This window comes from Daphnia pulex, chromosome 10 (assembly GCF_021134715.1).
Source record: "Daphnia pulex isolate KAP4 chromosome 10, ASM2113471v1".
Taxonomy (NCBI): Eukaryota; Metazoa; Arthropoda; class Branchiopoda; order Diplostraca; family Daphniidae; genus Daphnia; species Daphnia pulex.
In genome coordinates, this window is record NC_060026.1 from 8,466,723 (window position 1) to 8,475,167 (window position 8,445).

At 37.9% G+C, this 8,445-nt stretch overlaps 2 non-coding genes across 2 annotated transcripts; both read left to right on the top strand.

The window, feature by feature from the left end:
• Positions 1-1,514: 1,514 nt before the first annotated feature.
• Positions 1,515-1,585, top strand: Trnag-acc. Its single transcript has one exon. It is a non-coding gene; the product is annotated as a tRNA-Gly (tRNA).
• A 1,930-nt stretch (positions 1,586-3,515) lies between these two features.
• Trnag-gcc lies at positions 3,516-3,586 on the top strand. The gene has a single exon. It is a non-coding gene; the product is annotated as a tRNA-Gly (tRNA).
• The last annotated feature ends 4,859 nt before the right edge of the window (positions 3,587-8,445 follow it).

Sequence of the window (8,445 nt, forward strand, 5' to 3'; positions counted from 1 at the left end):
TTTGATAAAAAGAAAAAAAAACAGCTGACTAAAATTCAAATTGAAATAGGATACATGTGTGTTGAGATAACAAGATATAGAAACAATGGTGATTAATGTTATTTGAACGTTGTATCCGTTTTAAAAGCCTAAACATACCTTCACAAGAAATATTTTTGCTTGATCTCGACGTGATTTGAACACGCATCCTCCTGATCTGGAGTCAGACGCGCTACCGTTGCGCCGCGAAATCTGGATTTTCGATGTAATTACTATCGTTATATTTTGGGAACTACGGTGTCTTTTATAAAGGAATAGATCCTGATGGTAAGATTGATTATCACACGAACACATTTAGTCTTTTGAAAGAGTCAGTCAGATTAGTCAGGTTATTTTTTTATATTTCCTTGGATCTTTTGATCGCCACAAGCCTTGATTTCCGTAATGAAAGCTAACAAGCTTAGGCATGATAGTCGGCTACAATAGATGGGTTGTCGTCGTGCAATTTGTATCAAGAAGTATACGTGAAGGGCAAGCATCGATGGTTCAGTGGTAGAATGCTCGTCTGCCACGCGGGCGGCCGGGTTCGATTCCCGGTCGATGCATTTTAATCACCATTGCCCAAGACAGATTGGTAGAATTTACTCTATTGAGTTTAGTTTGCTGATATTCTTGCGCAGTACGTATAAGGACGGTACTTAGTGGTTAGTGGTGGTTGAAGCAATCTCTTTAAGCGGACTCTTTTTTGTTTGCCAGATTGGTTTAGATTACTTAATCTTCCTTTGATCATACCAATTGGCGAATAAACCATTTGTAGGACAGAGAGGTACAAGTTATATCCATCGCCAGACTCTGTGTTTGTATCGTGGAAACCCAAGATAGTTATCTGTTCAAACTCGTCGTGTTCCAACTGCTGTGGTAATCGACATTCAGACGCAAATGTTCCCCCTTTTGTAAACTCACTTGGTTCTATGCTCTCCCATTCCAAAAACTGTAGTCCCGTGTAGATCTAAAGTCACATTTTGATAAAAAGAAAAAAAAACAGCTGACTAAGATTCAAATTGAATTAGGATACATGTGTGTTGAGATAACAAGATATAGAAACAATTGTGATTAATGTTATTTGAATGTTGTATCCGTTTTAAAAGCCTAAACATACCTTCACAAGAAATATTTTTGCTTGATCTCGACGTGATTTGAACACGCAACCTCCTGATCTGGAGTCAGGCGCGCTAGCGTTGCGCCACAAAATCTTGATTTTCGATGTAATTACTATCGTTATATTTTGGGAACTACGGTGTCTTTTATAAAGGAATAGATCCTGATGGTAAGATTGATTATCACACGAACACATTTAGTCTTTTGAAAGAGTCAGTCAGATTAGTCAGGTTATTTTTTTATATTTCCTTGGATCTTTTGATCGCCACAAGCCTTGATTTCCGTAATGAAAGCTAACAAGCTTAGGCATGATAGTCGGCTACAATAGATGGGTTGTCGTCGTGCAATTTGTATCAAGAAGTATACGTGAGGGAAAAGCATCGATGGTTCAGTGATAAAATGCTCACCTACCACGCGGGCGGCCCGGGTTCAATTCCCGGTTGATGCATTTTAATCACCATTGCCCAAGACAGATTGGTAGAATCTACTCTATTGAGTTTAGTTTGCTGATATTCTTGCGCAGTACCTATAAGGACGGTACTTAGTGGTTAGTGGTGGTTGAAGCAATCTCTTTAAGCGGACTCTTTTTTGTTTGCCAGATTGGTTTAGATTACTTAATCTTCCTTTGATCATACCAATTGGCGAATAAACCATTTGTAGGACAGAGAGGTACAAGTTATATCCATCGCCAGACTCTGTGTTTGTATCGTGGAAACCCAAGATGGTTATCGGTTCAAACTCGTCGTGTTCCAACTGCTGTGGTAATCGAAATTCAGACTCAAATGTTCCCCCTTTTGTAAACTCACTTGGTTCTATGCTCTCCCATTCCAAAAACTGTAGTCCCGTGTAGATCTAAAGTCACATTTTGATAAAAAGAAAAAAAAACAGCTGACTAAAATTCAAATTGAAATAGGATACATGTGTGTTGAGATAACAAGATATAGAAACAATGGTGATTAATGTTATTTGAACGTTGTATCCGTTTTAAAAGCCTAAACATACCTTCACAAGAAATATTTTTGCTTGATCTCGACGTGATTTGTACACGCATCCTCCTGATCTGGAGTCAGACGCGCTACCGTTGCGCCGCGAAATCTGGATTTTCGATGTAATTACTATCGTTATATTTTGGGAACTACGGTGTCTTTTATAAAGGAATAGATCCTGATGGTAAGATTGATTATCACACGAACACATTTAGTCTTTTGAAAGAGTCAGTCAGATTAGTCAGGTTATTTTTTTATATTTCCTTGGATCTTTTGATCGCCACAAGCCTTGATTTCCGTAATGAAAGCTAACAAGCTTAGGCATGATAGTCGGCTACAATAGATGGGTTGTCGTCGTGCAATTTGTATCAAGAAGTATACGTGAAGGGCAAGCATCGATGGTTCAGTGGTAGAATGCTCGCCTGCCACGCGGGCGGCCGGGTTCGATTCCCGGTCGATGCATTTAAATCACCATTGCCCAAGACAGATTGGTAGAATTTACTCTATTGAGTTTAGTTTGCTGATATTCTTGCGCAGTACGTATAAGGACGGTACTTAGTGGTTAGTGGTGGTTGAAGCAATCTCTTTAAGCGGACTCTTTTTTGTTTGCCAGATTGGTTTAGATTACGGAATCTTCCTTTGATCATACCAATTGGCGAATAAACCATTTGTAGGACAGAGAGGTACAAGTTATATCCATCGCCAGACTCTGTGTTTGTATCGTGGAAACCCAAGATAGTTATCGGTTCAAACTCGTCGTGTTCCAACTGCTGTGGTAATCGACATTCAGACGCAAATGTTCCCCCTTTTGTAAACTCACTTGGTTCTATGCTCTCCCATTCCAAAAACTGTAGTCCCGTGTAGATCTAAAGTCACATTTTGATAAAAAGAAAAAAAAACAGCTGACTAAGATTCAAATTGAATTAGGATACATGTGTGTTGAGATAACAAGATATAGAAACAATGGTGATTAATGTTATTTGAACGTTGTAACCGTTTTAAAAGCCTAAACATACCTTCACAAGTAATATTTTTGCTTGATCTCGACGTGATTTGAACACGCAACCTCCTGATCTGGAGTCAGGCGCGCTACCGTTGCGCTATGAAATCTTGATTTTCGATGTAATTACTATCGTTATATTTTGGGAACTACGGTGTCTTTTATAAAGGAATAGATTCTGATGGTAAGATTGAGTATCACACGAACACATTTAGTCTTTTGAAAGAGTCAGTCAGATTAGTCAGGTTATTTTTTTATATTTCCTTGGATCTTTTGATCGCCACAAGCCTTGATTTCCGTAATGAAAGCTAACAAGCTTAGGCATGATAGTCGGCTACAATAGATGGGTTGTCGTCGTGCAATTTGTATCAAGAAGTATACATGAGGTTTAAGCATCGATGGTTCAGTGGTAGAATGCTCGCCTGCCACGCGGGCGGCCCGGGTTCGATTCCCGGTCGATGCATTTGAATCACCATTGCCCAAGACAGATTGGTAGAATCTACTCTATTGAGTTTAGTTTGCTGATATTCTCGCGCAGTACGTATAAGGACGAAACTTAGTGGTTAGTGGTGGTTGAAGCAATCTCTTTAAGCGGACTCTTTTTTGTTTGCCAGATTGGTTTAGATTACTTAATCTTCCTTTGATCATACTAATTGGTGACTAAACCATTTGTAGGACAGAGAGGTACAAGTTATATCCATCGCCAGACTCTGTGTTTGTATCGTGGAAACCCAAGATAGTTATCGGTTCAAACTCGTCGTGTTCCAACTGCTGTGGTAATCGACATTCAGACGCAAATGTTCCCCCTTTTGTAAACTCACTTGGTTCTATGCTCTCCCATTCCAAAAACTGTAGTCCCGTGTAGATCTAAAGTCATATTTTGATAAAAAGAAAAAAAAAAGCTGACTAAGATTCAAATTGAATTAGGATACATGTGTGTTGAGATAACAAGATATAGAAACAATGGTGATTAATGTTATTTGAACGTTGTAACCGTTTTAAAAGCCTAAACATACCTTCACAAGAAATATTTTTGCTTGATCTCGACGTGATTTGAACACGCAACCTCCTGATCTGGAGTCAGGCGCGCTACCGTTGCGCCATGAAATTTTGATTTTCGATGTTATTACTATCGTTATATTTTGGGAACTACGGTGTCTTTTATAAAGGAATAGATTCTGATGGTAAGATTGATTATCACACGAACACATTTAGTCTTTTGAAAGAGTCAGTCAGATTAGTCAGGTAATTTTTTTATATTTCCTTGGATCTTTTGATCGCAACAAGCCTTGATTTCCGTAATGAAAGCTAACAAGCTTAGGCATGATAGTCGGCTACAATAGATGGGTTGTCGTCGTGCAATTTGTATCAAGAAGTATACATGAGGGGCAAGCATCGATGGTTTAGTGGTAGAATGCTCGCCTGCCACGCGGGCGGCCCGGGTTCGATTTCCGGTCGATGCATTTTAATCACCATTGCCCAAGACAGATTGGTAGAATCTACTTTATTGAGTTTAGTTTGCTTATATTCTCGCGCAATACGTATAAGGACGAAACTTAGTGGTTAGTGGTGGTTGAAGCAATCTCTTTAAGCGGACTCTTTTTTGTTTGCCAGATTGGTTTAGATTACTTAATCTTCCTTTGATCATACCAATTGGTGAATAAACCATTTGTAGGACAGAGAGGTACAAGTTATATCCATCGCCAGACTCTGTGTTTGTATCGTGGAAACCCAAGATAGTTATCGGTTCAAACTCATCGTGTTCCAACTGCTGTGGTAATCGACATTCAGACGCAAATGTTCCCCCTTTTGTAAACTCACTTGGTTCTATGCTCTCCCATTCCAAAAACTGTAGTCCCGTGTAGATCTAAAGTCACATTTTGATAAAAAGAAAAAAAAACAGCTGACTAAGATTCAAATTGAATTAGAAAACATGTGTGTTGAGATAACAAGATATAGAAACAATGGTGATTAATGTTATTTGAACGTTGTATCCGTTATTTAAGCACAAAGATACCTTCATAAGAGATATTTTTTTCTTGATCTCGACGTGATTTGAACACGCAACCTTCTGATCTGGAGTCAGGAGCGCTACCACTGCGCCACGAAATCTTAATTTTCGATGTAATTACTATCGTTACATTTTGGGAACTACGGTGTCTTTTATAAAGGAATAGATTATGATGGTAAGATTGATTATCACACGAACACATTTAGTCTTTTGAAAGAGTCAGTCAGATTAGTCAGGTTATTTTTTTTATATTTCTGTGGATCTTTTGATCGCCACAAGCCTTGATTTGCGTAATGAAAGCTAACAAGCTTAGGCATGATAGTTGGCTACAATAGATGGGATGTCGTCGTTCAATTTGTATCAAGAAGTATACTTGAGGGACAAGCATCGATGGTTCAGTGGTAGAATGCTCGCCTGCCACGCGGGCGGCCCGGGTTCGATTCCCGGTCAATGCATTTTAATCACCATTGCCCACGACTCATTGGTAGAATCTAATCTATTGAGTTTAGTTTGCTGATATTCTTGCGCAGTTCGCGTAAAGACGGTACTTAGTGGTTAGTGGTGGTTGAAGCAATCTCTTTAAGCGGACTCTTTTTTAATTGCCAGATTGGTTTAGATTACTTCATCTTCCTTTGATCATACCAATTGGCGAATAAACCATTTGTAGGACAGAGAGGTACAAGTTATATCCATCGCCAGACTGTGTGTTTGTATCGAGGAAACGAAATGGAAACCCGAACAATGGGTTCCAGAGGAGCAGAAGTGAAGAAAACTTTCAGAGCAAGAACAACTACTAAAGGAAAACTTAAAAACATCAAAGAAAGTATCATGTAAATACACAATATTCATAAATACAAGTTATTCCACGTAGAAATCGGAATAGATAATTAGTAGACACTGGCGCACTGGCGTGCAATGTCCTAATATTTTTCCTCTAGTTTACCAAAAATATAGTTACAAATGAAGTAGAATGTCAAGACGAAAAACTTCATAGTATTTGTGTACGGGAAATGAAAATTTCAAGATTATATGAGATACCGATCAGTGTAGATTCGAAAACAAACACAATCAAACAACAATTTACGTGATACCAAATCTAACAAAAACGTGTTTATTAGGAATGGACTTTATCAAAACAAATTCTGTTATATTAAAAGGTATAGCTAGAAAACTTTCATACATTATAAACAAGAAAATAATTCTAATTGAAAGATGAATTTTAAAAAATATACAGTATAAATTAACGCTGAAAGGTGTAAAAAAAATCAGTATATGAAGAAGCCGACCCATTTACAATAGAAGATACAAGTCTCAAGATACACAGAGAAAAAAACTAAACTGATAACGCCCACATATCGCTTCTATCCACCTTGCTAAAAAGAAAGGAGGAGGACACCGATTTTGTATGGATTTTTGCCAATTAAATTCGTTAACGACAAAAGATAAATTCCACTTCCAAGAATTGACGACACGATAAACTACTAGTATTGATCACAATTTTTCTCAACACTCGACCTGATAAGAATCCAGATTTCAATAGTTATTTCATCAAAATAGTTATTTTCATGAAGTTTATTCTTTATCAGTTTGGATAAGTTCGTTGACTTTGTTTTCTGGATCAATGAAATTACGACGTCAGTCAGCAGTAGTCAGTGTGGGAAACAGAGTTGACCTTGAAATGATTCAGCAGATTTTTGGACAAAATTAAATCCATTGTGCAAGTTATTAGCATTTACAAGGACAAAAAGAAATCTAGTACATTCTTCAGAAGGCCTACCCTTTTGTGACGGCAGTCTCTGCTGGAGGTGTTTTCATAGTTATATCGATTTATTCAAAGTGTTCTGCTGTTTTGGTGGACTGTTTTAAATTCAAATCGTAAAAATATGAACAATTTTTGACATCTGAATGAAATACAACAATGATGCAATGAAATCATTGCAACTGGGATGAGGCAAAGCCTTCGATTCAATTGATATTGATTTGGTTTTAGCACATTGATTACATATCTACCATTGATTACGATATTTAGTTTGAATGTCTTGTTTTTTAATTGAATAATGTCAGAAAGAGAAAGGCTGTGCCAGTATTTAAATTATTTTGTTATTTTTCACAGAAAAGTGTTTTAATGAAGCCAAGATCTTGTGCCATAGTTTCCACCCCTTTTTTTATTTTGTCGTCATTCAGGGCTTGCAACAAACAAAACACGACAAAAAGAAAGAAAACTCGTGTGCCAATTTCCAGTTTTCAGCAGATTTTTTTATGCACAGGCGGACATTTGTGATTTTGTGTTTGAAAAGGTAAAAGAGTTCAGTCCAGATTTTTCTTCTATGCAATTTGTTTTATTTCCATGCCTTTGCATAGCTTTCCATTTCATCTAATGTTAAATTTTTTTTAAGGAATGGCTTTTATCACTGAAGAGTCAGATAAAGAATGTTATCAACAAATAGCAAACTTAGCCCTTCTTATGGCCGAAGGAATATTTGGAGTTGTGGTTATTGGTGTCGGAAGATCATACTCTGGCCTCTAATGCAGTTCTACTTACGAGAGCGTTGGAATAGGACTTCCAACGGTAAGTCTCCCCATTTTTTGTTTTAAATTTTAAAAAAATGCTTAAATTTTTTATTTTTTCCTTAAGTAGGGTCACATGATGACACAAAATCGTCTACCAGTCGTCCACTTGATGAGGATGAGTCCCCTGACGATCCCAGTCCTCCGGACGCGGCTGCTACTGCTAAAGGTTGTGACCGCTGTCGCTACCACAGTCACACTACTGAAGCATCCGTGCCAGCCACAAACCAATTAACACCAAGAAACTCTCGGCGAGATCATCATTACGAAGAAAACAGCCCTCACTACAAGGCCAATAGTGTGTCGGGAGAAGGTCGATTGACGACCAATTTCCGTCAATGGATCTCGCGCCGCAGGTGCAGGAGGATAATTCACAATGGGGCAAGAAAATTATTGCCTTCCTAATCCCCCCCTCTCCGAAAAAATTGATTTTCAATTCAAAATTTGATTGATTGATGGTTTTTCTTGAAGTAGCCGAAAAAATCCGGAATCAACAAGAACAACTGGCCGGCAGTCATTGCTAAAAATTTGTCGTTAATGGATCAGCAAGAAGGATTCTAGAAGAGAAATCCGATTCTCTTCTTGGCAAATTCCTCCTAAATTCTCTTCGTCTCTCTTCTTTAATCCAGATACGTTCCACTATCCTAATACTATGTAAATTGAATTCATTTCAAATACAATTCAATATTCGCTGTTTCAAGGTGCCGAACAACTGCAGAAACAACATGAGTCATCAGTCGTTT